This window comes from Ranitomeya imitator, chromosome 5 (genome assembly GCF_032444005.1).
Source record: "Ranitomeya imitator isolate aRanImi1 chromosome 5, aRanImi1.pri, whole genome shotgun sequence".
Taxonomy (NCBI): Eukaryota; Metazoa; Chordata; class Amphibia; order Anura; family Dendrobatidae; genus Ranitomeya; species Ranitomeya imitator.
Genome location: NC_091286.1, coordinates 704695382 through 704721751, shown reverse-complemented (window position 1 = coordinate 704721751; position 26370 = coordinate 704695382). Strand labels below are relative to the sequence as shown.

The 26370-nt window shown below is 42.5% G+C and overlaps 39 non-coding genes across 39 annotated transcripts; all 39 read right to left on the bottom strand.

Annotated features, from left to right (window-relative positions):
• Positions 1-29: 29 nt before the first annotated feature.
• TRNAY-GUA (transfer RNA tyrosine (anticodon GUA)) lies at positions 30-115 on the bottom strand. Its single transcript is given in 2 exon segments — positions 30-65; positions 79-115. It is a non-coding gene; the product is annotated as a tRNA-Tyr (tRNA).
• Positions 116-211: 96 nt separating this feature from the next.
• Positions 212-284, bottom strand: TRNAA-AGC (transfer RNA alanine (anticodon AGC)). Its single transcript has one exon. It is a non-coding gene; the product is annotated as a tRNA-Ala (tRNA).
• A 695-nt stretch (positions 285-979) lies between these two features.
• TRNAG-UCC (transfer RNA glycine (anticodon UCC)) lies at positions 980-1051 on the bottom strand. The gene has a single exon. It is a non-coding gene; the product is annotated as a tRNA-Gly (tRNA).
• Positions 1052-1805: 754 nt separating this feature from the next.
• Positions 1806-1891, bottom strand: TRNAY-GUA (transfer RNA tyrosine (anticodon GUA)). The gene is given in 2 exon segments: positions 1806-1841; positions 1855-1891. It is a non-coding gene; the product is annotated as a tRNA-Tyr (tRNA).
• A 96-nt stretch (positions 1892-1987) lies between these two features.
• TRNAA-AGC (transfer RNA alanine (anticodon AGC)) lies at positions 1988-2060 on the bottom strand. Its single transcript has one exon. It is a non-coding gene; the product is annotated as a tRNA-Ala (tRNA).
• Positions 2061-2751: 691 nt separating this feature from the next.
• TRNAG-UCC (transfer RNA glycine (anticodon UCC)) lies at positions 2752-2823 on the bottom strand. The gene has a single exon. It is a non-coding gene; the product is annotated as a tRNA-Gly (tRNA).
• A 755-nt stretch (positions 2824-3578) lies between these two features.
• On the bottom strand, positions 3579-3664 carry TRNAY-GUA (transfer RNA tyrosine (anticodon GUA)). The gene is given in 2 exon segments: positions 3579-3614; positions 3628-3664. It is a non-coding gene; the product is annotated as a tRNA-Tyr (tRNA).
• A 96-nt stretch (positions 3665-3760) lies between these two features.
• TRNAA-AGC (transfer RNA alanine (anticodon AGC)) lies at positions 3761-3833 on the bottom strand. The gene has a single exon. It is a non-coding gene; the product is annotated as a tRNA-Ala (tRNA).
• A 696-nt stretch (positions 3834-4529) lies between these two features.
• On the bottom strand, positions 4530-4601 carry TRNAG-UCC (transfer RNA glycine (anticodon UCC)). Its single transcript has one exon. It is a non-coding gene; the product is annotated as a tRNA-Gly (tRNA).
• A 936-nt stretch (positions 4602-5537) lies between these two features.
• Positions 5538-5610, bottom strand: TRNAA-AGC (transfer RNA alanine (anticodon AGC)). The gene has a single exon. It is a non-coding gene; the product is annotated as a tRNA-Ala (tRNA).
• A 696-nt stretch (positions 5611-6306) lies between these two features.
• Positions 6307-6378, bottom strand: TRNAG-UCC (transfer RNA glycine (anticodon UCC)). The gene has a single exon. It is a non-coding gene; the product is annotated as a tRNA-Gly (tRNA).
• A 754-nt stretch (positions 6379-7132) lies between these two features.
• Positions 7133-7218, bottom strand: TRNAY-GUA (transfer RNA tyrosine (anticodon GUA)). The gene is given in 2 exon segments: positions 7133-7168; positions 7182-7218. It is a non-coding gene; the product is annotated as a tRNA-Tyr (tRNA).
• Positions 7219-7314: 96 nt separating this feature from the next.
• TRNAA-AGC (transfer RNA alanine (anticodon AGC)) lies at positions 7315-7387 on the bottom strand. Its single transcript has one exon. It is a non-coding gene; the product is annotated as a tRNA-Ala (tRNA).
• Positions 7388-8091: 704 nt separating this feature from the next.
• TRNAG-UCC (transfer RNA glycine (anticodon UCC)) lies at positions 8092-8163 on the bottom strand. The gene has a single exon. It is a non-coding gene; the product is annotated as a tRNA-Gly (tRNA).
• Positions 8164-8917: 754 nt separating this feature from the next.
• On the bottom strand, positions 8918-9003 carry TRNAY-GUA (transfer RNA tyrosine (anticodon GUA)). The gene is given in 2 exon segments: positions 8918-8953; positions 8967-9003. It is a non-coding gene; the product is annotated as a tRNA-Tyr (tRNA).
• A 96-nt stretch (positions 9004-9099) lies between these two features.
• Positions 9100-9172, bottom strand: TRNAA-AGC (transfer RNA alanine (anticodon AGC)). The gene has a single exon. It is a non-coding gene; the product is annotated as a tRNA-Ala (tRNA).
• Positions 9173-9864: 692 nt separating this feature from the next.
• TRNAG-UCC (transfer RNA glycine (anticodon UCC)) lies at positions 9865-9936 on the bottom strand. The gene has a single exon. It is a non-coding gene; the product is annotated as a tRNA-Gly (tRNA).
• A 754-nt stretch (positions 9937-10690) lies between these two features.
• TRNAY-GUA (transfer RNA tyrosine (anticodon GUA)) lies at positions 10691-10776 on the bottom strand. Its single transcript is given in 2 exon segments — positions 10691-10726; positions 10740-10776. It is a non-coding gene; the product is annotated as a tRNA-Tyr (tRNA).
• A 96-nt stretch (positions 10777-10872) lies between these two features.
• TRNAA-AGC (transfer RNA alanine (anticodon AGC)) lies at positions 10873-10945 on the bottom strand. Its single transcript has one exon. It is a non-coding gene; the product is annotated as a tRNA-Ala (tRNA).
• A 704-nt stretch (positions 10946-11649) lies between these two features.
• TRNAG-UCC (transfer RNA glycine (anticodon UCC)) lies at positions 11650-11721 on the bottom strand. The gene has a single exon. It is a non-coding gene; the product is annotated as a tRNA-Gly (tRNA).
• A 936-nt stretch (positions 11722-12657) lies between these two features.
• Positions 12658-12730, bottom strand: TRNAA-AGC (transfer RNA alanine (anticodon AGC)). The gene has a single exon. It is a non-coding gene; the product is annotated as a tRNA-Ala (tRNA).
• A 689-nt stretch (positions 12731-13419) lies between these two features.
• On the bottom strand, positions 13420-13491 carry TRNAG-UCC (transfer RNA glycine (anticodon UCC)). The gene has a single exon. It is a non-coding gene; the product is annotated as a tRNA-Gly (tRNA).
• A 936-nt stretch (positions 13492-14427) lies between these two features.
• Positions 14428-14500, bottom strand: TRNAA-AGC (transfer RNA alanine (anticodon AGC)). Its single transcript has one exon. It is a non-coding gene; the product is annotated as a tRNA-Ala (tRNA).
• A 704-nt stretch (positions 14501-15204) lies between these two features.
• On the bottom strand, positions 15205-15276 carry TRNAG-UCC (transfer RNA glycine (anticodon UCC)). The gene has a single exon. It is a non-coding gene; the product is annotated as a tRNA-Gly (tRNA).
• A 936-nt stretch (positions 15277-16212) lies between these two features.
• Positions 16213-16285, bottom strand: TRNAA-AGC (transfer RNA alanine (anticodon AGC)). Its single transcript has one exon. It is a non-coding gene; the product is annotated as a tRNA-Ala (tRNA).
• Positions 16286-16989: 704 nt separating this feature from the next.
• TRNAG-UCC (transfer RNA glycine (anticodon UCC)) lies at positions 16990-17061 on the bottom strand. The gene has a single exon. It is a non-coding gene; the product is annotated as a tRNA-Gly (tRNA).
• Positions 17062-17997: 936 nt separating this feature from the next.
• TRNAA-AGC (transfer RNA alanine (anticodon AGC)) lies at positions 17998-18070 on the bottom strand. The gene has a single exon. It is a non-coding gene; the product is annotated as a tRNA-Ala (tRNA).
• A 704-nt stretch (positions 18071-18774) lies between these two features.
• Positions 18775-18846, bottom strand: TRNAG-UCC (transfer RNA glycine (anticodon UCC)). The gene has a single exon. It is a non-coding gene; the product is annotated as a tRNA-Gly (tRNA).
• Positions 18847-19782: 936 nt separating this feature from the next.
• On the bottom strand, positions 19783-19855 carry TRNAA-AGC (transfer RNA alanine (anticodon AGC)). The gene has a single exon. It is a non-coding gene; the product is annotated as a tRNA-Ala (tRNA).
• Positions 19856-20899: 1044 nt separating this feature from the next.
• Positions 20900-20985, bottom strand: TRNAY-GUA (transfer RNA tyrosine (anticodon GUA)). Its single transcript is given in 2 exon segments — positions 20900-20935; positions 20949-20985. It is a non-coding gene; the product is annotated as a tRNA-Tyr (tRNA).
• Positions 20986-21081: 96 nt separating this feature from the next.
• On the bottom strand, positions 21082-21154 carry TRNAA-AGC (transfer RNA alanine (anticodon AGC)). The gene has a single exon. It is a non-coding gene; the product is annotated as a tRNA-Ala (tRNA).
• A 700-nt stretch (positions 21155-21854) lies between these two features.
• Positions 21855-21926, bottom strand: TRNAG-UCC (transfer RNA glycine (anticodon UCC)). The gene has a single exon. It is a non-coding gene; the product is annotated as a tRNA-Gly (tRNA).
• Positions 21927-22680: 754 nt separating this feature from the next.
• TRNAY-GUA (transfer RNA tyrosine (anticodon GUA)) lies at positions 22681-22766 on the bottom strand. The gene is given in 2 exon segments: positions 22681-22716; positions 22730-22766. It is a non-coding gene; the product is annotated as a tRNA-Tyr (tRNA).
• Positions 22767-22862: 96 nt separating this feature from the next.
• TRNAA-AGC (transfer RNA alanine (anticodon AGC)) lies at positions 22863-22935 on the bottom strand. The gene has a single exon. It is a non-coding gene; the product is annotated as a tRNA-Ala (tRNA).
• A 704-nt stretch (positions 22936-23639) lies between these two features.
• On the bottom strand, positions 23640-23711 carry TRNAG-UCC (transfer RNA glycine (anticodon UCC)). Its single transcript has one exon. It is a non-coding gene; the product is annotated as a tRNA-Gly (tRNA).
• Positions 23712-24465: 754 nt separating this feature from the next.
• TRNAY-GUA (transfer RNA tyrosine (anticodon GUA)) lies at positions 24466-24551 on the bottom strand. The gene is given in 2 exon segments: positions 24466-24501; positions 24515-24551. It is a non-coding gene; the product is annotated as a tRNA-Tyr (tRNA).
• Positions 24552-24647: 96 nt separating this feature from the next.
• Positions 24648-24720, bottom strand: TRNAA-AGC (transfer RNA alanine (anticodon AGC)). Its single transcript has one exon. It is a non-coding gene; the product is annotated as a tRNA-Ala (tRNA).
• A 695-nt stretch (positions 24721-25415) lies between these two features.
• On the bottom strand, positions 25416-25487 carry TRNAG-UCC (transfer RNA glycine (anticodon UCC)). The gene has a single exon. It is a non-coding gene; the product is annotated as a tRNA-Gly (tRNA).
• A 754-nt stretch (positions 25488-26241) lies between these two features.
• On the bottom strand, positions 26242-26327 carry TRNAY-GUA (transfer RNA tyrosine (anticodon GUA)). The gene is given in 2 exon segments: positions 26242-26277; positions 26291-26327. It is a non-coding gene; the product is annotated as a tRNA-Tyr (tRNA).
• Positions 26328-26370: the final 43 nt, after the last annotated feature.

Sequence of the window (26370 nt, the reverse complement as noted above, 5' to 3'; positions counted from 1 at the left end):
CTTCTGGATGAGATAGGATAAACAAAACTTCCTTCGAGCCGGAATTGAACCAGCGACCTAAGGATTGCTAATTTAGAGCTACAGTCCTCCGCTCTACCAGCTGAGCTATCGAAGGATTGTTGAAAGCCCACTAGGTTTGGCCATGGGTGCCACGAGCAGGTGGTAAAAATGATTCATTCAACCCAGCGAAAAAGGAATTCAGCGGTAGTATTGGAGAATGCGGGCATCGATCCCGCTACCTCTCGCATGCTAAGCGAGCGCTCTACCACTTGAGCTAATCCCCCAAACCTGGCAAACATATCGTCAGTTTCACGTCACACCAGGTCACAATTTTCATATACAATCACACATGCCAGTGCAAGCTTTTTTTTTTTTTTTTTTTTTTTTAATTGTGGATTCCATTTTTGCATACTGGAAGAACATTTAAGGAGTCTACAACGTGATTGGTGCCCTACAAATACAGTTGGGCAACTTTCTAGCAACCCCTTTCTATGTACATGGAGAATCAAATTGGGGACAGTGAAAAAAACTTGCATAGTTTGAAGAAAAAAGTTGTGATGTAGCACAATCCCAAAAGAGAACCATTGACCTTTTATGGCTTTGTTTGTTTATAGAAACTGCTGAGAGGTCGTGAAGGCCTTCTGGTCCTTTGGCACAAGTTGATCCAGGATTCAGGGTTTTGACCAGTAATTTTTGAGCCAAAACGCGTTTGCTTTTGACAGAAGCTACACCAACCAGCACAATACCAATGTTTACCTTGGCATTGCTTTTGTATTGCGGACTAACCCTACTAAGTTTCAAACAATAACTGATGAGCAGCAAATGGTTTAGATGAAGTGTTGAAAAAGCTAAGAACGCTTCTCTTCGTTTTTTTCTCCTTTTTGTGGTTGCTAAACTGTAAGAAGAGAGTAGAGCATGAGCTTGAACACAAAACATTAAAAGAGAATAAACGCAACACCAATGGTGAAAAAGCAAGCCATGCGTTGGCCGGGAATCGAACCCGGGTCAACTGCTTGGAAGGCAGCTATGCTCACCACTATACCACCAACGCTTACGTAAGCGCGCATTTTTTTTTTACATTTTCTGCAATAACAGTAAACGTTCTAGCAAATCCTTTCTAAGTACATGGAGAATCAAACTGGGGGAGAGTGAAAAAAGTTGTGATGTAGCACAATCCCAAGGAGAACCATTGACCTTTTATGGTTTGTTTATAGAAAATTTTGAGACGTCGTAAAGGCCTTCTGGTCCTTTAGCGGCATGAGTTGAACTGGGATTCAGGGTTTTAACCAGTGTTTTTTTGAGCCAAAAGGGTTTGCTGTAGACAGGGGCATTTAGATGAAATGTAATGATGAAGAGTATAAAACACAACCGTTTAGCAGAGGATGGTTTCGATCCATCGACCTCTGGGTTATGGGCCCAGCACGCTTCCGCTGCGCCACTCTGCTTATGGTGGAGGATGCTCAGAGTTGAAGTCTAATTACTGCCTGCCTTCTGGTCTATGTCATGTAATTTATCAGCCATTTCTTATCTGTTGGCAACAAAATTATTCTTGGTGCTTTGCAAATGTTTGTTTTTGTTGAAAATCATGTCTCTGTGGCGCAATCGGTTAGCGCGTTCGGCTGTTAACCGAAAGGTTGGTGGTTCGAGTCCACCCAGGGACGTTGCACCCTTTTGCTTCAGTTGAAGAAGTTTTTGCATTTGTGCTAAGCATCTCCCTCAAGTAAAAGCCATTTTGCTGACGATGTTTTGAATTCACGAGACAAACTGGAGAAAAACCTTCTGGATGAGATAGGATAAACAAAACTTCCTTCGAGCCGGAATTGAACCAGCGACCTAAGGATTGCTAATTTAGAGCTACAGTCCTCCGCTCTACCAGCTGAGCTATCGAAGGATTGTTGAAAGCCCACTAGGTTTGGCCATGGGTGCCACGAGCAGGTGGTAAAAATGATTCATTCAACCCAGCGAAAAAGGAATTCAGCGGTAGTATTGGAGAATGCGGGCATCGATCCCGCTACCTCTCGCATGCTAAGCGAGCGCTCTACCACTTGAGCTAATCCCCCAAACCTGGCAAACATATCGTCAGTTTCACGTCACACCAGGTCACAATTTTCATATACAATCACACATGCCAGTGCAAGCTTTTTTTTTTTTTTTTTTTTAATTGTGGATTCCATTTTTGCATACTGGAAGAACATTTAAGGAGTCTACAACGTGATTGGTGCCCTACAAATACAGTTGGGCAACTTTCTAGCAACCCCTTTCTATGTACATGGAGAATCAAATTGGGGACAGTGAAAAAAACTTGCATAGTTTGAAGAAAAAAGTTGCGATGTAGCACAATCCCAAAAGAGAACCATTGACCTTTTATGGCTTTGTTTGTTTATAGAAACTGCTGAGAGGTCGTGAAGGCCTTCTGGTCCTTTGGCACAAGTTGATCCAGGATTCAGGGTTTTGACCAGTAATTTTTGAGCCAAAACGCGTTTGCTTTTGACAGAAGCTACACCAACCAGCACAATACCAATGTTTACCTTGGCATTGCTTTTGTATTGCGGACTAACCCTACTAAGTTTCAAACAATAACTGATGAGCAGCAAATGGTTTAGATGAAGTGTTGAAAAAGCTAAGAACGCTTCTCTTCGTTTTTTTCTCCTTTTTGTGGTTGCTAAACTGTAAGAAGAGAGTAGAGCATGAGCTTGAACACAAAACATTAAAAGAGAATAAACGCAACACCAATGGTGAAAAAGCAAGCCATGCGTTGGCCGGGAATCGAACCCGGGTCAACTGCTTGGAAGGCAGCTATGCTCACCACTATACCACCAACGCTTACGTAAGCGCGCATTTTTTTTTTTACATTTTCTGCAATAACAGTAAACGTTCTAGCAAATCCTTTCTAAGTACATGGAGAATCAAACTGGGGGAGAGTGAAAAAAGTTGTGATGTAGCACAATCCCAAGGAGAACCATTGACCTTTTATGGTTTGTTTATAGAAAATTTTGAGACGTCGTAAAGGCCTTCTGGTCCTTTAGCGGCATGAGTTGAACTGGGATTCAGGGTTTTAACCAGTGTTTTTTTGAGCCAAAAGGGTTTGCTGTAGACAGGGGCATTTAGATGAAATGTAATGATGAAGAGTATAAAACACAACCGTTTAGCAGAGGATGGTTTCGATCCATCGACCTCTGGGTTATGGGCCCAGCACGCTTCCGCTGCGCCACTCTGCTTATGGTGGAGGATGCTCAGAGTTGAAGTCTAATTACTGCCTGCCTTCTGGTCTATGTCATGTAATTTATCAGCCATTTCTTATCTGTTGGCAACTAAATTATTCTTGGTGCTTTGCAAATGTTTGTTTTTGTTGAAAATCATGTCTCTGTGGCGGAATCGGTTAGCGCGTTCGGCTGTTAACCGAAAGGTTGGTGGTTCGAGTCCACCCAGGGACGTTGCACCCTTTTGCTTCAGTTGAAGAAGTTTTTGCATTTGTGCTAAGCATCTCCCTCAAGTAAAAGCCATTTTGCTGACGATGTTTTGAATTCACGAGACAAACTGGAGAAAAACCTTCTGGATGAGATAGGATAAACAAAACTTCCTTCGAGCCGGAATTGAACCAGCGACCTAAGGATTGCTAATTTAGAGCTACAGTCCTCCGCTCTACCAGCTGAGCTATCGAAGGATTGTTGAAAGCCCACTAGGTTTGGCCATGGGTGCCACGAGCAGGTGGTAAAAATGATTCATTCAACCCAGCGAAAAAGGAATTCAGCGGTAGTATTGGAGAATGCGGGCATCGATCCCGCTACCTCTCGCATGCTAAGCGAGCGCTCTACCACTTGAGCTAATCCCCCAAACCTGGCAAACATATCGTCAGTTTCACGTCACACCAGGTCACAATTTTCATATACAATCACACATGCCAGTGCAAGCTTTTTTTTTTTTTTTTTTTTTTTTTAATTGTGGATTCCATTTTTGCATACTGGAAGAACATTTAAGGAGTCTACAACGTGATTGGTGCCCTACAAATACAGTTGGGCAACTTTCTAGCAACCCCTTTCTATGTACATGGAGAATCAAATTGGGGACAGTGAAAAAAACTTGCATAGTTTGAAGAAAAAAGTTGCGATGTAGCACAATCCCAAAAGAGAACCATTGACCTTTTATGGCTTTGTTTGTTTATAGAAACTGCTGAGAGGTCGTGAAGGCCTTCTGGTCCTTTGGCACAAGTTGATCCAGGATTCAGGGTTTTGACCAGTAATTTTTGAGCCAAAACGCGTTTGCTTTTGACAGAAGCTACACCAACCAGCACAATACCAATGTTTACCTTGGCATTGCTTTTGTATTGCGGACTAACCCTACTAAGTTTCAAACAATAACTGATGAGCAGCAAATGGTTTAGATGAAGTGTTGAAAAAGCTAAGAACGCTTCTCTTCGTTTTTTTCTCCTTTTTGTGGTTGCTAAACTGTAAGAAGAGAGTAGAGCATGAGCTTGAACACAAAACATTAAAAGAGAATAAACGCAACACCAATGGTGAAAAAGCAAGCCATGCGTTGGCCGGGAATCGAACCCGGGTCAACTGCTTGGAAGGCAGCTATGCTCACCACTATACCACCAACGCTTACGTAAGCGCGCATTTTTTTTTTACATTTTCTGCAATAACAGTAAACGTTCTAGCAAATCCTTTCTAAGTACATGGAGAATCAAACTGGGGGAGAGTGAAAAAAGTTGTGATGTAGCACAATCCCAAGGAGAACCATTGACCTTTTATGGTTTGTTTATAGAAAATTTTGAGACGTCGTAAAGGCCTTCTGGTCCTTTAGCGGCATGAGTTGAACTGGGATTCAGGGTTTTAACCAGTGTTTTTTTGAGCCAAAAGGGTTTGCTGTAGACAGGGGCATTTAGATGAAATGTAATGATGAAGAGTATAAAACACAACCGTTTAGCAGAGGATGGTTTCGATCCATCGACCTCTGGGTTATGGGCCCAGCACGCTTCCGCTGCGCCACTCTGCTTATGGTGGAGGATGCTCAGAGTTGAAGTCTAATTACTGCCTGCCTTCTGGTCTATGTCATGTAATTTATCAGCCATTTCTTATCTGTTGGCAACAAAATTATTCTTGGTGCTTTGCAAATGTTTGTTTTTGTTGAAAATCATGTCTCTGTGGCGCAATCGGTTAGCGCGTTCGGCTGTTAACCGAAAGGTTGGTGGTTCGAGTCCACCCAGGGACGTTGCACCCTTTTGCTTCAGTTGAAGAAGTTTTTGCATTTGTGCTAAGCATCTCCCTCAAGTAAAAGCCATTTTGCTGACGATGTTTTGAATTCACGAGACAAACTGGAGAAAAACCTTCTGGATGAGATAGGATAAACAAAACTTCCTTCGAGCCGGAATTGAACCAGCGACCTAAGGATTGCTAATTTAGAGCTACAGTCCTCTGCTCGACCAGCTGAGCTATCGAAGGATTGTTGAAAGCCCACTAGGTTTGGCCATGGGTGCCACGAGCAGGTGGTAAAAATGATTCATTCAACCCAGCGAAAAAGGAATTCAGCGGTAGTATTGGAGAATGCGGGCATCGATCCCGCTACCTCTCGCATGCTAAGCGAGCGCTCTACCACTTGAGCTAATCCCCCAAACCTGGCAAACATATCGTCAGTTTCACGTCACACCAGGTCACAATTTTCATATACAATCACACATGCCAGTGCAAGCTTTTTTTTTTTTTTTTTTTTTTTTTAATTGTGGATTCCATTTTTGCATACTGGAAGAACATTTAAGGAGTCTACAACGTGATTGGTGCCCTACAAATACAGTTGGGCAACTTTCTAGCAACCCCTTTCTATGTACATGGAGAATCAAATTGGGGACAGTGAAAAAAACTTGCATAGTTTGAAGAAAAAAGTTGCGATGTAGCACAATCCCAAAAGAGAACCATTGACCTTTTATGGCTTTGTTTGTTTATAGAAACTGCTGAGAGGTCGTGAAGGCCTTCTGGTCCTTTGGCACAAGTTGATCCAGGATTCAGGGTTTTGACCAGTAATTTTTGAGCCAAAACGCATTTGCTTTTGACAGAAGCTACACCAACCAGCACAATACCAATGTTTACCTTGGCATTGCTTTTGTATTGCGGACTAACCCTACTAAGTTTCAAACAATAACTGATGAGCAGCAAATGGTTTAGATGAAGTGTTGAAAAAGCTAAGAACGCTTCTCTTCGTTTTTTTCTCCTTTTTGTGGTTGCTAAACTGTAAGAAGAGAGTAGAGCATGAGCTTGAACACAAAACATTAAAAGAGAATAAACGCAACACCAATGGTGAAAAAGCAAGCCATGCGTTGGCCGGGAATCGAACCCGGGTCAACTGCTTGGAAGGCAGCTATGCTCACCACTATACCACCAACGCTTACGTAAGCGCGCATTTTTTTTTTACATTTTCTGCAATAACAGTAAACGTTCTAGCAAATCCTTTCTAAGTACATGGAGAATCAAACTGGGGGAGAGTGAAAAAAGTTGTGATGTAGCACAATCCCAAGGAGAACCATTGACCTTTTATGGTTTGTTTATAGAAAATTTTGAGACGTCGTAAAGGCCTTCTGGTCCTTTAGCGGCATGAGTTGAACTGGGATTCAGGGTTTTAACCAGTGTTTTTTTGAGCCAAAAGGGTTTGCTGTAGACAGGGGCATTTAGATGAAATGTAATGATGAAGAGTATAAAACACAACCGTTTAGCAGAGGATGGTTTCGATCCATCGACCTCTGGGTTATGGGCCCAGCACGCTTCCGCTGCGCCACTCTGCTTATGGTGGAGGATGCTCAGAGTTGAAGTCTAATTACTGCCTGCCTTCTGGTCTATGTCATGTAATTTATCAGCCATTTCTTATCTGTTGGCAACTAAATTATTCTTGGTGCTTTGCAAATGTTTGTTTTTGTTGAAAATCATGTCTCTGTGGCGGAATCGGTTAGCGCGTTCGGCTGTTAACCGAAAGGTTGGTGGTTCGAGTCCACCCAGGGACGTTGCACCCTTTTGCTTCAGTTGAAGAAGTTTTTGCATTTGTGCTAAGCATCTCCCTCAAGTAAAAGCCATTTTGCTGACGATGTTTTGAATTCACGAGACAAACTGGAGAAAAACCTTCTGGATGAGATAGGATAAACAAAACTTCCTTCGAGCTGGAATTGAACCAGCGACCTAAGGATTGCTAATTTAGAGCTACAGTCCTCCGCTCTACCAGCTGAGCTATCGAAGGATTGTTGAAAGCCCACTAGGTTTGGCCATGGGTGCCACGAGCAGGTGGTAAAAATGATTCATTCAACCCAGCGAAAAAGGAATTCAGCGGTAGTATTGGAGAATGCGGGCATCGATCCCGCTACCTCTCGCATGCTAAGCGAGCGCTCTACCACTTGAGCTAATCCCCCAAACCTGGCAAACATATCGTCAGTTTCACGTCACACCAGGTCACAATTTTCATATACAATCACACATGCCAGTGCAAGCTTTTTTTTTTTTTTTTTTTTTTTTTTTTTTTTTAATTGTGGATTCCATTTTTGCATACTGGAAGAACATTTAAGGAGTCTACAACGTGATTGGTGCCCTACAAATACAGTTGGGCAACTTTCTAGCAACCCCTTTCTATGTACATGGAGAATCAAATTGGGGACAGTGAAAAAAACTTGCATAGTTTGAAGAAAAAAGTTGCGATGTAGCACAATCCCAAAAGAGAACCATTGACCTTTTATGGCTTTGTTTGTTTATAGAAACTGCTGAGAGGTCGTGAAGGCCTTCTGGTCCTTTGGCACAAGTTGATCCAGGATTCAGGGTTTTGACCAGTAATTTTTGAGCCAAAACGCGTTTGCTTTTGACAGAAGCTACACCAACCAGCACAATACCAATGTTTACCTTGGCATTGCTTTTGTATTGCGGACTAACCCTACTAAGTTTCAAACAATAACTGATGAGCAGCAAATGGTTTAGATGAAGTGTTGAAAAAGCTAAGAACGCTTCTCTTCGTTTTTTTCTCCTTTTTGTGGTTGCTAAACTGTAAGAAGAGAGTAGAGCATGAGCTTGAACACAAAACATTAAAAGAGAATAAACGCAACACCAATGGTGAAAAAGCAAGCCATGCGTTGGCCGGGAATCGAACCCGGGTCAACTGCTTGGAAGGCAGCTATGCTCACCACTATACCACCAACGCTTACGTAAGCGCGCATTTTTTTTTTACATTTTCTGCAATAACAGTAAACGTTCTAGCAAATCCTTTCTAAGTACATGGAGAATCAAACTGGGGGAGAGTGAAAAAAGTTGTGATGTAGCACAATCCCAAGGAGAACCATTGACCTTTTATGGTTTGTTTATAGAAAATTTTGAGACGTCGTAAAGGCCTTCTGGTCCTTTAGCGGCATGAGTTGAACTGGGATTCAGGGTTTTAACCAGTGTTTTTTTGAGCCAAAAGGGTTTGCTGTAGACAGGGGCATTTAGATGAAATGTAATGATGAAGAGTATAAAACACAACCGTTTAGCAGAGGATGGTTTCGATCCATCGACCTCTGGGTTATGGGCCCAGCACGCTTCCGCTGCGCCACTCTGCTTATGGTGGAGGATGCTCAGAGTTGAAGTCTAATTACTGCCTGCCTTCTGGTCTATGTCATGTAATTTATCAGCCATTTCTTATCTGTTGGCAACAAAATTATTCTTGGTGCTTTGCAAATGTTTGTTTTTGTTGAAAATCATGTCTCTGTGGCGCAATCGGTTAGCGCGTTCGGCTGTTAACCGAAAGGTTGGTGGTTCGAGTCCACCCAGGGACGTTGCACCCTTTTGCTTCAGTTGAAGAAGTTTTTGCATTTGTGCTAAGCATCTCCCTCAAGTAAAAGCCATTTTGCTGACGATGTTTTGAATTCACGAGACAAACTGGAGAAAAACCTTCTGGATGAGATAGGATAAACAAAACTTCCTTCGAGCCGGAATTGAACCAGCGACCTAAGGATTGCTAATTTAGAGCTACAGTCCTCCGCTCTACCAGCTGAGCTATCGAAGGATTGTTGAAAGCCCACTAGGTTTGGCCATGGGTGCCACGAGCAGGTGGTAAAAATGATTCATTCAACCCAGCGAAAAAGGAATTCAGCGGTAGTATTGGAGAATGCGGGCATCGATCCCGCTACCTCTCGCATGCTAAGCGAGCGCTCTACCACTTGAGCTAATCCCCCAAACCTGGCAAACATATCGTCAGTTTCACGTCACACCAGGTCACAATTTTCATATACAATCACACATGCCAGTGCAAGCTTTTTTTTTTTTTTTTTTTTTAATTGTGGATTCCATTTTTGCATACTGGAAGAACATTTAAGGAGTCTACAACGTGATTGGTGCCCTACAAATACAGTTGGGCAACTTTCTAGCAACCCCTTTCTATGTACATGGAGAATCAAATTGGGGACAGTGAAAAAAACTTGCATAGTTTGAAGAAAAAAGTTGCGATGTAGCACAATCCCAAAAGAGAACCATTGACCTTTTATGGCTTTGTTTGTTTATAGAAACTGCTGAGAGGTCGTGAAGGCCTTCTGGTCCTTTGGCACAAGTTGATCCAGGATTCAGGGTTTTGACCAGTAATTTTTGAGCCAAAACGCGTTTGCTTTTGACAGAAGCTACACCAACCAGCACAATACCAATGTTTACCTTGGCATTGCTTTTGTATTGCGGACTAACCCTACTAAGTTTCAAACAATAACTGATGAGCAGCAAATGGTTTAGATGAAGTGTTGAAAAAGCTAAGAACGCTTCTCTTCGTTTTTTTCTCCTTTTTGTGGTTGCTAAACTGTAAGAAGAGAGTAGAGCATGAGCTTGAACACAAAACATTAAAAGAGAATAAACGCAACACCAATGGTGAAAAAGCAAGCCATGCGTTGGCCGGGAATCGAACCCGGGTCAACTGCTTGGAAGGCAGCTATGCTCACCACTATACCACCAACGCTTACGTAAGCGCGCATTTTTTTTTTACATTTTCTGCAATAACAGTAAACGTTCTAGCAAATCCTTTCTAAGTACATGGAGAATCAAACTGGGGGAGAGTGAAAAAAGTTGTGATGTAGCACAATCCCAAGGAGAACCATTGACCTTTTATGGTTTGTTTATAGAAAATTTTGAGACGTCGTAAAGGCCTTCTGGTCCTTTAGCGGCATGAGTTGAACTGGGATTCAGGGTTTTAACCAGTGTTTTTTTGAGCCAAAAGGGTTTGCTGTAGACAGGGGCATTTAGATGAAATGTAATGATGAAGAGTATAAAACACAACCGTTTAGCAGAGGATGGTTTCGATCCATCGACCTCTGGGTTATGGGCCCAGCACGCTTCCGCTGCGCCACTCTGCTTATGGTGGAGGATGCTCAGAGTTGAAGTCTAATTACTGCCTGCCTTCTGGTCTATGTCATGTAATTTATCAGCCATTTCTTATCTGTTGGCAACAAAATTATTCTTGGTGCTTTGCAAATGTTTGTTTTTGTTGAAAATCATGTCTCTGTGGCGCAATCGGTTAGCGCGTTCGGCTGTTAACCGAAAGGTTGGTGGTTCGAGTCCACCCAGGGACGTTGCACCCTTTTGCTTCAGTTGAAGAAGTTTTTGCATTTGTGCTAAGCATCTCCCTCAAGTAAAAGCCATTTTGCTGACGATGTTTTGAATTCACGAGACAAACTGGAGAAAAACCTTCTGGATGAGATAGGATAAACAAAACTTCCTTCGAGCCGGAATTGAACCAGCGACCTAAGGATTGCTAATTTAGAGCTACAGTCCTCCGCTCTACCAGCTGAGCTATCGAAGGATTGTTGAAAGCCCACTAGGTTTGGCCATGGGTGCCACGAGCAGGTGGTAAAAATGATTCATTCAACCCAGCGAAAAAGGAATTCAGCGGTAGTATTGGAGAATGCGGGCATCGATCCCGCTACCTCTCGCATGCTAAGCGAGCGCTCTACCACTTGAGCTAATCCCCCAAACCTGGCAAACATATCGTCAGTTTCACGTCACACCAGGTCACAATTTTCATATACAATCACACATGCCAGTGCAAGCTTTTTTTTTTTTTTTTTTTTTTTTTTTTTTTTTAATTGTGGATTCCATTTTTGCATACTGGAAGAACATTTAAGGAGTCTACAACGTGATTGGTGCCCTACAAATACAGTTGGGCAACTTTCTAGCAACCCCTTTCTATGTACATGGAGAATCAAATTGGGGACAGTGAAAAAAACTTGCATAGTTTGAAGAAAAAAGTTGCGATGTAGCACAATCCCAAAAGAGAACCATTGACCTTTTATGGCTTTGTTTGTTTATAGAAACTGCTGAGAGGTCGTGAAGGCCTTCTGGTCCTTTGGCACAAGTTGATCCAGGATTCAGGGTTTTGACCAGTAATTTTTGAGCCAAAACGCGTTTGCTTTTGACAGAAGCTACACCAACCAGCACAATACCAATGTTTACCTTGGCATTGCTTTTGTATTGCGGACTAACCCTACTAAGTTTCAAACAATAACTGATGAGCAGCAAATGGTTTAGATGAAGTGTTGAAAAAGCTAAGAACGCTTCTCTTCGTTTTTTTCTCCTTTTTGTGGTTGCTAAACTGTAAGAAGAGAGTAGAGCATGAGCTTGAACACAAAACATTAAAAGAGAATAAACGCAACACCAATGGTGAAAAAGCAAGCCATGCGTTGGCCGGGAATCGAACCCGGGTCAACTGCTTGGAAGGCAGCTATGCTCACCACTATACCACCAACGCTTACGTAAGCGCGCATTTTTTTTTTACATTTTCTGCAATAACAGTAAACGTTCTAGCAAATCCTTTCTAAGTACATGGAGAATCAAACTGGGGGAGAGTGAAAAAAGTTGTGATGTAGCACAATCCCAAGGAGAACCATTGACCTTTTATGGTTTGTTTATAGAAAATTTTGAGACGTCGTAAAGGCCTTCTGGTCCTTTAGCGGCATGAGTTGAACTGGGATTCAGGGTTTTAACCAGTGTTTTTTTGAGCCAAAAGGGTTTGCTGTAGACAGGGGCATTTAGATGAAATGTAATGATGAAGAGTATAAAACACAACCGTTTAGCAGAGGATGGTTTCGATCCATCGACCTCTGGGTTATGGGCCCAGCACGCTTCCGCTGCGCCACTCTGCTTATGGTGGAGGATGCTCAGAGTTGAAGTCTAATTACTGCCTGCCTTCTGGTCTATGTCATGTAATTTATCAGCCATTTCTTATCTGTTGGCAACAAAATTATTCTTGGTGCTTTGCAAATGTTTGTTTTTGTTGAAAATCATGTCTCTGTGGCGCAATCGGTTAGCGCGTTCGGCTGTTAACAGAAAGGTTGGTGGTTCGAGTCCACCCAGGGACGTTGCACCCTTTTGCTTCAGTTGAAGAAGTTTTTGCATTTGTGCTAAGCATCTCCCTCAAGTAAAAGCCATTTTGCTGACGATGTTTTGAATTCACGAGACAAACTGGAGAAAAACCTTCTGGATGAGATAGGATAAACAAAACTTCCTTCGAGCCGGAATTGAACCAGCGACCTAAGGATTGCTAATTTAGAGCTACAGTCCTCCGCTCTTCCAGCTGAGCTATCGAAGGATTGTTGAAAGCCCACTAGGTTTGGCCATGGGTGCCACGAGCAGGTGGTAAAAATGATTCATTCAACCCAGCGAAAAAGGAATTCAGCGGTAGTATTGGAGAATGCGGGCATCGATCCCGCTACCTCTCGCATGCTAAGCGAGCGCTCTACCACTTGAGCTAATCCCCCAAACCTGGCAAACATATCGTCAGTTTCACGTCACACCAGGTCACAATTTTCATATACAATCACACATGCCAGTGCAAGCTTTTTTTTTTTTTTTTTTAATTGTGGATTCCATTTTTGCATACTGGAAGAACATTTAAGGAGTCTACAACGTGATTGGTGCCCTACAAATACAGTTGGGCAACTTTCTAGCAACCCCTTTCTATGTACATGGAGAATCGAATTGGGGACAGTGAAAAAAACTTGCATAGTTTGAAGAAAAAAGTTGCGATGTAGCACAATCCCAAAAGAGAACCATTGACCTTTTATGGCTTTGTTTGTTTATAGAAACTGCTGAGAGGTCGTGAAGGCCTTCTGGTCCTTTGGCACAAGTTGATCCAGGATTCAGGGTTTTGACCAGTAATTTTTGAGCCAAAACGCGTTTGCTTTTGACAGAAGCTACACCAACCAGCACAATACCAATGTTTACCTTGGCATTGCTTTTGTATTGCGGACTAACCCTACTAAGTTTCAAACAATAACTGATGAGCAGCAAATGGTTTAGATGAAGTGTTGAAAAAGCTAAGAACGCTTCTCTTCGTTTTTTTCTCCTTTTTGTGGTTGCTAAACTGTAAGAAGAGAGTAGAGCATGAGCTTGAACACAAAACATTAAAAGAGAATAAACGCAACACCAATGGTGAAAAAGCAAGCCATGCGTTGGCCGGGAATCGAACCCGGGTCAACTGCTTGGAAGGCAGCTATGCTCACCACTATACCACCAACGCTTACGTAAGCGCGCATTTTTTTTTTACATTTTCTGCAATAACAGTAAACGTTCTAGCAAATCCTTTCTAAGTACATGGAGAATCAAACTGGGGGAGAGTGAAAAAAGTTGTGATGTAGCACAATCCCAAGGAGAACCATTGACCTTTTATGGTTTGTTTATAGAAAATTTTGAGACGTCGTAAAGGCCTTCTGGTCCTTTAGCGGCATGAGTTGAACTGGGATTCAGGGTTTTAACCAGTGTTTTTTTGAGCCAAAAGGGTTTGCTGTAGACAGGGACATTTAGATGAAATGTAATGATGAAGAGTATAAAACACAACCGTTTAGCAGAGGATGGTTTCGATCCATCGACCTCTGGGTTATGGGCCCAGCACGCTTCCGCTGCGCCACTCTGCTTATGGTGGAGGATGCTCAGAGTTGAAGTCTAATTACTGCCTGCCTTCTGGTCTATGTCATGTAATTTATCAGCCATTTCTTATCTGTTGGCAACTAAATTATTCTTGGTGCTTTGCAAATGTTTGTTTTTGTTGAAAATCATGTCTCTGTGGCGCAATCGGTTAGCGCGTTCGGCTGTTAACCGAAAGGTTGGTGGTTCGAGTCCACCCAGGGACGTTGCACCCTTTTGCTTCAGTTGAAGAAGTTTTTGCATTTGTGCTAAGCATCTCCCTCAAGTAAAAGCCATTTTGCTGACGATGTTTTGAATTCACGAGACAAACTGGAGAAAAACCTTCTGGATGAGATAGGATAAACAAAACTTCCTTCGAGCCGGAGTTGAACCAGCGACCTAAGGATTGCTAATTTAGAGCTACAGTCCTCCGCTCTACCAGCTGAGCTATCGAAGGATTGTTGAAAGCCCACTAGGTTTGGCCATGGGTGCCACGAGCAGGTGGTAAAAATGATTCATTCAACCCAGCGAAAAAGGAATTCAGCGGTAGTATTGGAGAATGCGGGCATCGATCCCGCTACCTCTCGCATGCTAAGCGAGCGCTCTACCACTTGAGCTAATCCCCCAAACCTGGCAAACATATCGTCAGTTTCACGTCACACCAGGTCACAATTTTCATATACAATCACACATGCCAGTGCAAGCTTTTTTTTTTTTTTTTTTTTTTTTTTTTTTTTTAATTGTGGATTCCATTTTTGCATACTGGAAGAACATTTAAGGAGTCTACAACGTGATTGGTGCCCTACAAATACAGTTGGGCAACTTTCTAGCAACCCCTTTCTATGTACATGGAGAATCAAATTGGGGACAGTGAAAAAAACTTGCATAGTTTGAAGAAAAAAGTTGCGATGTAGCACAATCCCAAAAGAGAACCATTGACCTTTTATGGCTTTGTTTGTTTATAGAAACTGCTGAGAGGTCGTGAAGGCCTTCTGGTCCTTTGGCACAAGTTGATCCAGGATTCAGGGTTTTGACCAGTAATTTTTGAGCCAAAACGCGTTTGCTTTTGACAGAAGCTACACCAACCAGCACAATACCAATGTTTACCTTGGCATTGCTTTTGTATTGCGGACTAACCCTACTAAGTTTCAAACAATAACTGATGAGCAGCAAATGGTTTAGATGAAGTGTTGAAAAAGCTAAGAACGCTTCTCTTCGTTTTTTTCTCCTTTTTGTGGTTGCTAAACTGTAAGAAGAGAGTAGAGCATGAGCTTGAACACAAAACATTAAAAGAGAATAAACGCAACACCAATGGTGAAAAAGCAAGCCATGCGTTGGCCGGGAATCGAACCCGGGTCAACTGCTTGGAAGGCAGCTATGCTCACCACTATACCACCAACGCTTACGTAAGCGCGCATTTTTTTTTTACATTTTCTGCAATAACAGTAAACGTTCTAGCAAATCCTTTCTAAGTACATGGAGAATCAAACTGGGGGAGAGTGAAAAAAGTTGTGATGTAGCACAATCCCAAGGAGAACCATTGACCTTTTATGGTTTGTTTATAGAAAATTTTGAGACGTCGTAAAGGCCTTCTGGTCCTTTAGCGGCATGAGTTGAACTGGGATTCAGGGTTTTAACCAGTGTTTTTTTGAGCCAAAAGGGTTTGCTGTAGACAGGGGCATTTAGATGAAATGTAATGATGAAGAGTATAAAACACAACCGTTTAGCAGAGGATGGTTTCGATCCATCGACCTCTGGGTTATGGGCCCAGCACGCTTCCGCTGCGCCACTCTGCTTATGGTGGAGGATGCTCAGAGTTGAAGTCTAATTACTGCCTGCCTTCTGGTCTATGTCATGTAATTTATCAGCCATTTCTTATCTGTTGGCAACAAAATTATTCTTGGTGCTTTGCAAATGTTTGTTTTTGTTGAAAATCATGTCTCTGTGGCGCAATCGGTTAGCGCGTTCGGCTGTTAACCGAAAGGTTGGTGGTTCGAGTCCACCCAGGGACGTTGCACCCTTTTGCTTCAGTTGAAGAAGTTTTTGCATTTGTGCTAAGCATCTCCCTCAAGTAAAAGCCATTTTGCTGACGATGTTTTGAATTCACGAGACAAACTGGAGAAAAACCTTCTGGATGAGATAGGATAAACAAAACTTCCTTCGAGCCGGAGTTGAACCAGCGACCTAAGGATTGCTAATTTAGAGCTACAGTCCTCCGCTCTACCAGCTGAGCTATCGAAGGATTGTTGAAAGCCCACTAGGTTTGGCCATGGGTGCCACGAGCAGGTGGTAAAAATGATTCATTCAACCCAGCGAAAAAGGAATTCAGCGGTAGTATTGGAGAATGCGGGCATCGATCCCGCTACCTCTCGCATGCTAAGCGAGCGCTCTACCACTTGAGCTAATCCCCCAAACCTGGCAAACATATCGTCAGTTTCACGTCACACCAGGTCACAATTTTCATATACAATCACACATGCCAGTGCAAGCTTTTTTTTTTTTTTTTTTTTTTTTTTTTTTTTTAATTGTGGATTCCATTTTTGCATACTGGAAGAACATTTAAGGAGTCTACAACGTGATTGGTGCCCTACAAATACAGTTGGGCAACTTTCTAGCAACCCCTTTCTATGTACATGGAGAATCAAATTGGGGACAGTGAAAAAAACTTGCATAGTTTGAAGAAAAAAGTTGCGATGTAGCACAATCCCAAAAGAGAACCATTGACCTTTTATGGCTTTGTTTGTTTATAGAAACTGCTGAGAGGTCGTGAAGGCCTTCTGGTCCTTTGGCACAAGTTGATCCAGGATTCAGGGTTTTGACCAGTAATTTTTGAGCCAAAACGCGTTTGCTTTTGACAGAAGCTACACCAACCAGCACAATACCAATGTTTACCTTGGCATTGCTTTTGTATTGCGGACTAACCCTACTAAGTTTCAAACAATAACTGATGAGCAGCAAATGGTTTAGATGAAGTGTTGAAAAAGCTAAGAACGCTTCTCTTCGTTTTTTTCTCCTTTTTGTGGTTGCTAAACTGTAAGAAGAGAGTAGAGCATGAGCTTGAACACAAAACATTAAAAGAGAATAAACGCAACACCAATGGTGAAAAAGCAAGCCATGCGTTGGCCGGGAATCGAACCCGGGTCAACTGCTTGGAAGGCAGCTATGCTCACCACTATACCACCAACGCTTACGTAAGCGCGCATTTTTTTTTTACATTTTCTGCAATAACAGTAAACGTTCTAGCAAATCCTTTCTAAGTACATGGAGAATCAAACTGGGGGAGAGTGAAAAAAGTTGTGATGTAGCACAATCCCAAGGAGAACCATTGACCTTTTATGGTTTGTTTATAGAAAATTTTGAGACGTCGTAAAGGCCTTCTGGTCCTTTAGCGGCATGAGTTGAACTGGGATTCAGGGTTTTAACCAGTGTTTTTTTGAGCCAAAAGGGTTTGCTGTAGACAGGGGCATTTAGATGAAATGTAATGATGAAGAGTATAAAACACAACCGTTTAGCAGAGGATGGTTTCGATCCATCGACCTCTGGGTTATGGGCCCAGCACGCTTCCGCTGCGCCACTCTGCTTATGGTGGAGGATGCTCAGAGTTGAAGTCTAATTACTGCCTGCCTTCTGGTCTATGTCATGTAATTTATCAGCCATTTCTTATCTGTTGGCAACAAAATTATTCTTGGTGCTTTGCAAATGTTTGTTTTTGTTGAAAATCATGTCTCTGTGGCGCAATCGGTTAGCGCGTTCGGCTGTTAACCGAAAGGTTGGTGGTTCGAGTCCACCCAGGGACGTTGCACCCTTTTGCTTCAGTTGAAGAAGTTTTTGCATTTGTGCTAAGCATCTCCCTCAAGTAAAAGCCATTTTGCTGACGATGTTTTGAATTCACGAGACAAACTGGAGAAAAACCTTCTGGATGAGATAGGATAAACAAAACTTCCTTCGAGCCGGAATTGAACCAGCGACCTAAGGATTGCTAATTTAGAGCTACAGTCCTCCGCTCTTCCAGCTGAGCTATCGAAGGATTGTTGAAAGCCCACTAGGTTTGGCCATGGGTGCCACGAGCAGGTGGTAAAAATGATTCATTCAACCCAGCGAAAAAGGAATTCAGCGGTAGTATTGGAGAATGCGGGCATCGATCCCGCTACCTCTCGCATGCTAAGCGAGCGCTCTACCACTTGAGCTAATCCCCCAAACCTGGCAAACATATCGTCAGTTTCACGTCACACCAGGTCACAATTTTCATATACAATCACACATGCCAGTGCAAGCTTTTTTTTTTTTTTTTTTTTTTTTTTTTTTTTTAATTGTGGATTCCATTTTTGCATACTGGAAGAACATTTAAGGAGTCTACAACGTGATTGGTGCCCTACAAATACAGTTGGGCAACTTTCTAGCAACCCCTTTCTATGTACATGGAGAATCAAATTGGGGACAGTGAAAAAAACTTGCATAGTTTGAAGAAAAAAGTTGCGATGTAGCACAATCCCAAAAGAGAACCATTGACCTTTTATGGCTTTGTTTGTTTATAGAAACTGCTGAGAGGTCGTGAAGGCCTTCTGGTCCTTTGGCACAAGTTGATCCAGGATTCAGGGTTTTGACCAGTAATTTTTGAGCCAAAACGCGTTTGCTTTTGACAGAAGCTACACCAACCAGCACAATACCAATGTTTACCTTGGCATTGCTTTTGTATTGCGGACTAACCCTACTAAGTTTCAAACAATAACTGATGAGCAGCAAATGGTTTAGATGAAGTGTTGAAAAAGCTAAGAACGCTTCTCTTCGTTTTTTTCTCCTTTTTGTGGTTGCTAAACTGTAAGAAGAGAGTAGAGCATGAGCTTGAACACAAAACATTAAAAGAGAATAAACGCAACACCAATGGTGAAAAAGCAAGCCATGCGTTGGCCGGGAATCGAACCCGGGTCAACTGCTTGGAAGGCAGCTATGCTCACCACTATACCACCAACGCTTACGTAAGCGCGCATTTTTTTTTTACATTTTCTGCAATAACAGTAAACGTTCTAGCAAATCCTTTCTAAGTACATGGAGAATCAAACTGGGGGAGAGTGAAAAAAGTTGTGATGTAGCACAATCCCAAGGAGAACCATTGACCTTTTATGGTTTGTTTATAGAAAATTTTGAGACGTCGTAAAGGCCTTCTGGTCCTTTAGCGGCATGAGTTGAACTGGGATTCAGGGTTTTAACCAGTGTTTTTTTGAGCCAAAAGGGTTTGCTGTAGACAGGGGCATTTAGATGAAATGTAATGATGAAGAGTATAAAACACAACCGTTTAGCAGAGGATGGTTTCGATCCATCGACCTCTGGGTTATGGGCCCAGCACGCTTCCGCTGCGCCACTCTGCTTATGGTGGAGGATGCTCAGAGTTGAAGTCTAATTACTGCCTGCCTTCTGGTCTATGTCATGTAATTTATCAGCCATTTCTTATCTGTTGGCAACAAAATTATTCTTGGTGCTTTGCAAATGTTTGTTTTTGTTGAAAATCATGTCTCTGTGGCGCAATCGGTTAGCGCGTTCGGCTGTTAACCGAAAGGTTGGTGGTTCGAGTCCACCCAGGGACGTTGCACCCTTTTGCTTCAGTTGAAGAAGTTTTTGCATTTGTGCTAAGCATCTCCCTCAAGTAAAAGCCATTTTGCTGACGATGTTTTGAATTCACGAGACAAACTGGAGAAAAACCTTCTGGATGAGATAGGATAAACAAAACTTCCTTCGAGCCGGAATTGAACCAGCGACCTAAGGATTGCTAATTTAGAGCTACAGTCCTCCGCTCTTCCAGCTGAGCTATCGAAGGATTGTTGAAAGCCCACTAGGTTTGGCCATGGGTGCCACGAGCAGGTGGTAAAAATGATTCATTCAACCCAGCGAAAAAGGAATTCAGCGGTAGTATTGGAGAATGCGGGCATCGATCCCGCTACCTCTCGCATGCTAAGCGAGCGCTCTACCACTTGAGCTAATCCCCCAAACCTGGCAAACATATCGTCAGTTTCACGTCACACCAGGTCACAATTTTCATATACAATCACACATGCCAGTGCAAGCTTTTTTTTTTTTTTTTTTTTTTTTTTTTTTAAGTGTGGATTCCATTTTTGCATACTGGAAGAACATTTAAGGAGTCTACAACGTGATTGGTGCCCTACAAATACAGTTGGGCAACTTTCTAGCAACCCCTTTCTATGTACATGGAGAATCAAATTGGGGACAGTGAAAAAAACTTGCATAGTTTGAAGAAAAAAGTTGCGATGTAGCACAATCCCAAAAGAGAACCATTGACCTTTTATGGCTTTGTTTGTTTATAGAAACTGCTTAGAGGTCGTGAAGGCCTTCTGGTCCTTTGGCACCTTTGGAGAGTGAAAAAAGTTGTGATGTAGCACAATCCCAAGGAGAACCATTGACCTTTTATGGTTTGTTTATAGAAAATTTTGAGACGTCGTAAAGGCCTTCTGGTCCTTTAGCGGCATGAGTTGAACTGGGATTCAGGGTTTTAACCAGTGTTTTTTTGAGCCAAAAGGGTTTGCTGTAGACAGGGGCATTTAGATGAAATGTAATGATGAAGAGTATAAAACACAACCGTTTAGCAGAGGATGGTTTCGATCCATCGACCTCTGGGTTATGGGCCCAGCACGCTTCCGCTGCGCCACTCTGCTTATGGTGGAGGATGCTCAGAGTTGAAGTCTAATTACTGCCTGCCTTCTGGTCTATGTCATGTAATTTATCAGCCATTTCTTATCTGTTGGCAACTAAATTATTCTTGGTGCTTTGCAAATGTTTGTTTTTGTTGAAAATCATGTCTCTGTGGCGCAATCGGTTAGCGCGTTCGGCTGTTAACCGAAAGGTTGGTGGTTCGAGTCCACCCAGGGACGTTGCACCCTTTTGCTTCAGTTGAAGAAGTTTTTGCATTTGTGCTAAGCATCTCCCTCAAGTAAAAGCCATTTTGCTGACGATGTTTTGAATTCACGAGACAAACTGGAGAAAAACCTTCTGGATGAGATAGGATAAACAAAACTTCCTTCGAGCCGGAATTGAACCAGCGACCTAAGGATTGCTAATTTAGAGCTACAGTCCTCCGCTCTACCAGCTGAGCTATCGAAGGATTGTTGAAAGCCCACTAGGTTTGGCCATGGGTGCCACGAGCAGGTGGTAAAAATGATTCATTCAACCCAGCGAAAAAGGAATTCAGCAGTAGTATTGGAGAATGCGGGCATCGATCCCGCTACCTCTCGCATGCTAAGCGAGCGCTCTACCACTTGAGCTAATCCCCCAAACCTGGCAAACATATCGTCAGTTTCACGTCACACCAGGTCACAATTTTCATATACAATCACACATGCCAGTGCAAGCTTTTTTTTTTTTTTTTTTTTTTTTTTTTAAATTGTGGATTCCATTTTTGCATACTGGAAGAACATTTAAGGAGTCTACAACGTGATTGGTGCCCTACAAATACAGTTGGGCAACTTTCTAGCAACCCCTTTCTATGTACATGGAGAATCAAATTGGGGACAGTGAAAAAAACTTGCATAGTTTGAAGAAAAAAGTTGCGATGTAGCACAATCCCAAAAGAGAACCATTGACCTTTTATGGCTTTGTTTGTTTATAGAAACTGCTGAGAGGTCGTGAAGGCCTTCTGGTCCTTTGGCACAAGTTGATCCAGGATTCAGGGTTTTGACCAGTAATTTTTGAGCCAAAACGCGTTTGCTTTTGACAGAAGCTACACCAACCAGCACAATACCAATGTTTACCTTGGCATTGCTTTTGTATTGCGGACTAACCCTTCTAAGTTTCAAACAATAACTGATGAGCAGCAAATGGTTTAGATGAAGTGTTGAAAAAGCTAAGAACGCTTCTCTTCGTTTGTTTCTCCTTTTTGTGGTTGCTAAACTGTAAGAAGAGAGTAGAGCATGAGCTTGAACACAAAACATTAAAAGAGAATAAACGCAACACCAATGGTGAAAAAGCAAGCCATGCGTTGGCCGGGAATCGAACCCGGGTCAACTGCTTGGAAGGCAGCTATGCTCACCACTATACCACCAACGCTTACGTAAGCGCGCATTTTTTTTTTACATTTTCTGCAATAACAGTAAACGTTCTAGCAAATCCTTTCTAAGTACATGGAGAATCAAACTGGGGGAGAGTGAAAAAAGTTGTGATGTAGCACAATCCCAAGGAGAACCATTGACCTTTTATGGTTTGTTTATAGAAAATTTTGAGACGTCGTAAAGGCCTTCTGGTCCTTTAGCGGCATGAGTTGAACTGGGATTCAGGGTTTTAACCAGTGTTTTTTTGAGCCAAAAGGGTTTGCTGTAGACAGGGGCATTTAGATGAAATGTAATGATGAAGAGTATAAAACACAACCGTTTAGCAGAGGATGGTTTCGATCCATCGACCTCTGGGTTATGGGCCCAGCACGCTTCCGCTGCGCCACTCTGCTTATGGTGGAGGATGCTCAGAGTTGAAGTCTAATTACTGCCTGCCTTCTGGTCTATGTCATGTAATTTATCAGCCATTTCTTATCTGTTGGCAACAAAATTATTCTTGGTGCTTTGCAAATGTTTGTTTTTGTTGAAAATCATGTCTCTGTGGCGCAATCGGTTAGTGCGTTCGGCTGTTAACCGAAAGGTTGGTGGTTCGAGTCCACCCAGGGACGTTGCACCCTTTTGCTTCAGTTGAAGAAGTTTTTGCATTTGTGCTAAGCATCTCCCTCAAGTAAAAGCCATTTTGCTGACGATGTTTTGAATTCACGAGACAAACTGGAGAAAAACCTTCTGGATGAGATAGGATAAACAAAACTTCCTTCGAGCCGGAATTGAACCAGCGACCTAAGGATTGCTAATTTAGAGCTACAGTCCTCCGCTCTACCAGCTGAGCTATCGAAGGATTGTTGAAAGCCCACTAGGTTTGGCCATGGGTGCCACGAGCAGGTGGTAAAAATGATTCATTCAACCCAGCGAAAAAGGAATTCAGCGGTAGTATTGGAGAATGCGGGCATCGATCCCGCTACCTCTCGCATGCTAAGCGAGCGCTCTACCACTTGAGCTAATCCCCCAAACCTGGCAAACATATCGTCAGTTTCACGTCACACCAGGTCACAATTTTCATATACAATCACACATGCCAGTGCAAGCTTTTTTTTTTTTTTTTTTTTTTTTTTTTTTTTAAATTGTGGATTCCATTTTTGCATACTGGAAGAACATTTAAGGAGTCTACAACGTGATTGGTGCCCTACAAATACAGTTGGGCAACTTTCTAGCAACCCCTTTCTATGTACATGGAGAATCAAATTGGGGACAGTGAAAAAAACTTGCATAGTTTGAAGAAAAAAGTTGCGATGTAGCACAATCCCAAAAGAGAACCATTGACCTTTTATGGCTTTGTTTGTTTATAGAAACTGCTGAGAGGTCGTGAAGGCCTTCTGGTCCTTTGGCACAAGTTGATCCAGGATTCAGGGTTTTGACCAGTAATTTTTGAGCCAAAACGCGTTTGCTTTTGACAGAAGCTACACCAACCAGCACAATACCAATGTTTACCTTGGCATTGCTTTTGTATTGCGGACTAACCCTACTAAGTTTCAAACAATAACTGATGAGCAGCAAATGGTTTAGATGAAGTGTTGAAAAAGCTAAGAACGCTTCTCTTCGTTTTTTTCTCCTTTTTGTGGTTGCTAAACTGTAAGAAGAGAGTAGAGCATGAGCTTGAACACAAAACATTAAAAGAGAATAAACGCAACACCAATGGTGAAAAAGCAAGCCATGCGTTGGCCGGGAATCGAACCCGGGTCAACTGCTTGGAAGGCAGCTATGCTCACCACTATACCACCAACGCTTACGTAAGCGCGCATTTTTTTTTTACATTTTCTGCAATAACAGTAAACGTTCTAGCAAATCCTTTCTAAGTACATGGAGAATCAAACTGGGGGAGAGTGAAAAAAGTTGTGATGTAGCACAATCCCAAGGAGAACCATTGACCTTTTATGGTTTGTTTATAGAAAATTTTGAGACGTCGTAAAGGCCTTCTGGTCCTTTAGCGGCATGAGTTGAACTGGGATTCAGGGTTTTAACCAGTGTTTTTTTGAGCCAAAAGGGTTTGCTGTAGACAGGGGCATTTAGATGAAATGTAATGATGAAGAGTATAAAACACAACCGTTTAGCAGAGGATGGTTTCGATCCATCGACCTCTGGGTTATGGGCCCAGCACGCTTCCGCTGCGCCACTCTGCTTATGGTGGAGGATGCTCAGAGTTGAAGTCTAATTACTGCCTGCCTTCTGGTCTATGTCATGTAATTTATCAGCCATTTCTTATCTGTTGGCAACTAAATTATTCTTGGTGCTTTGCAAATGTTTGTTTTTGTTGAAAATCATGTCTCTGTGGCGCAATCGGTTAGCGCGTTCGGCTGTTAACCGAAAGGTTGGTGGTTCGAGTCCACCCAGGGACGTTGCACCCTTTTGCTTCAGTTGAAGAAGTTTTTGCATTTGTGCTAAGCATCTCCCTCAAGTAAAAGCCATTTTGCTGACGATGTTTTGAATTCACGAGACAAACTGGAGAAAAACCTTCTGGATGAGATAGGATAAACAAAACTTCCTTCGAGCCGGAATTGAACCAGCGACCTAAGGATTGCTAATTTAGAGCTACAGTCCTCCGCTCTACCAGCTGAGCTATCGAAGGATTGTTGAAAGCCCACTAGGTTTGGCCATGGGTGCCACGAGCAGGTGGTAAAAATGATTCATTCAACCCAGCGAAAAAGGAATTCAGCGGTAGTATTGGAGAATGCGGGCATCGATCCCGCTACCTCTCGCATGCTAAGCGAGCGCTCTACCACTTGAGCTAATCCCCCAAACCTGGCAAACATATCGTCAGTTTCACGTCACACCAGGTCACAATTTTCATATACAATCACACATGCCAGTGCAAGCTTTTTTTTTTTTTTTTTTTTTTTTAATTGTGGATTCCATTTTTGCATACTGGAAGAACATTTAAGGAGTCTACAACGTGATTGGTGCCCTACAAATACAGTTGGGCAACTTTCTAGCAACCCCTTTCTATGTACATGGAGAATCAAATTGGGGACAGTGAAAAAAACTTGCATAGTTTGAAGAAAAAAGTTGCGATGTAGCACAATCCCAAAAGAGAACCATTGACCTTTTATGGCTTTGTTTGTTTATAGAAACTGCTGAGAGGTCGTGAAGGCCTTCTGGTCCTTTGGCACAAGTTGATCCAGGATTCAGGGTTTTGACCAGTAATTTTTGAGCCAAAACGCGTTTGCTTTTGACAGAAGCTACACCAACCAGCACAATACCAATGTTTACCTTGGCATTGCTTTTGTATTGCGGACTAACCCTACTAAGTTTCAAACAATAACTGATGAGCAGCAAATGGTTTAGATGAAGTGTTGAAAAAGCTAAGAACGCTTCTCTTCGTTTTTTTCTCCTTTTTGTGGTTGCTAAACTGTAAGAAGAGAGTAGAGCATGAGCTTGAACACAAAACATTAAAAGAGAATAAACGCAACACCAATGGTGAAAAAGCAAGCCATGCGTTGGCCGGGAATCGAACCCGGGTCAACTGCTTGGAAGGCAGCTATGCTCACCACTATACCACCAACGCTTACGTAAGCGCGCATTTTTTTTTTACATTTTCTGCAATAACAGTAAACGTTCTAGCAAATCCTTTCTAAGTACATGGAGAATCAAACTGGGGGAGAGTGAAAAAAGTTGTGATGTAGCACAATCCCAAGGAGAACCATTGACCTTTTATGGTTTGTTTATAGAAAATTTTGAGACGTCGTAAAGGCCTTCTGGTCCTTTAGCGGCATGAGTTGAACTGGGATTCAGGGTTTTAACCAGTGTTTTTTTGAGCCAAAAGGGTTTGCTGTAGACAGGGGCATTTAGATGAAATGTAATGATGAAGAGTATAAAACACAACCGTTTAGCAGAGGATGGTTTCGATCCATCGACCTCTGGGTTATGGGCCCAGCACGCTTCCGCTGCGCCACTCTGCTTATGGTGGAGGATGCTCAGAGTTGAAGTCTAATTACTGCCTGCCTTCTGGTCTATGTCATGTAATTTATCAGCCATTTCTTATCTGTTGGCAACTAAATTATTCTTGGTGCTTTGCAAATGTTTGTTTTTGTTGAAAATCATGTCTCTGTGGCGCAATCGGTTAGCGCGTTCGGCTGTTAACCGAAAGGTTGGTGGTTCGAGTCCACCCAGGGACGTTGCACCCTTTTGCTTCAGTTGAAGAAGTTTTTGCATTTGTGCTAAGCATCTCCCTCAAGTAAAAGCCATTTTGCTGACGATGTTTTGAATTCACGAGACAAACTGGAGAAAAACCTTCTGGATGAGATAGGATAAACAAAACTTCCTTCGAGCCGGAATTGAACCAGCGACCTAAGGATTGCTAATTTAGAGCTACAGTCCTCCGCTCTACCAGCTGAGCTATCGAAGGATTGTTGAAAGCCCACTAGGTTTGGCCATGGGTGCCACGAGCA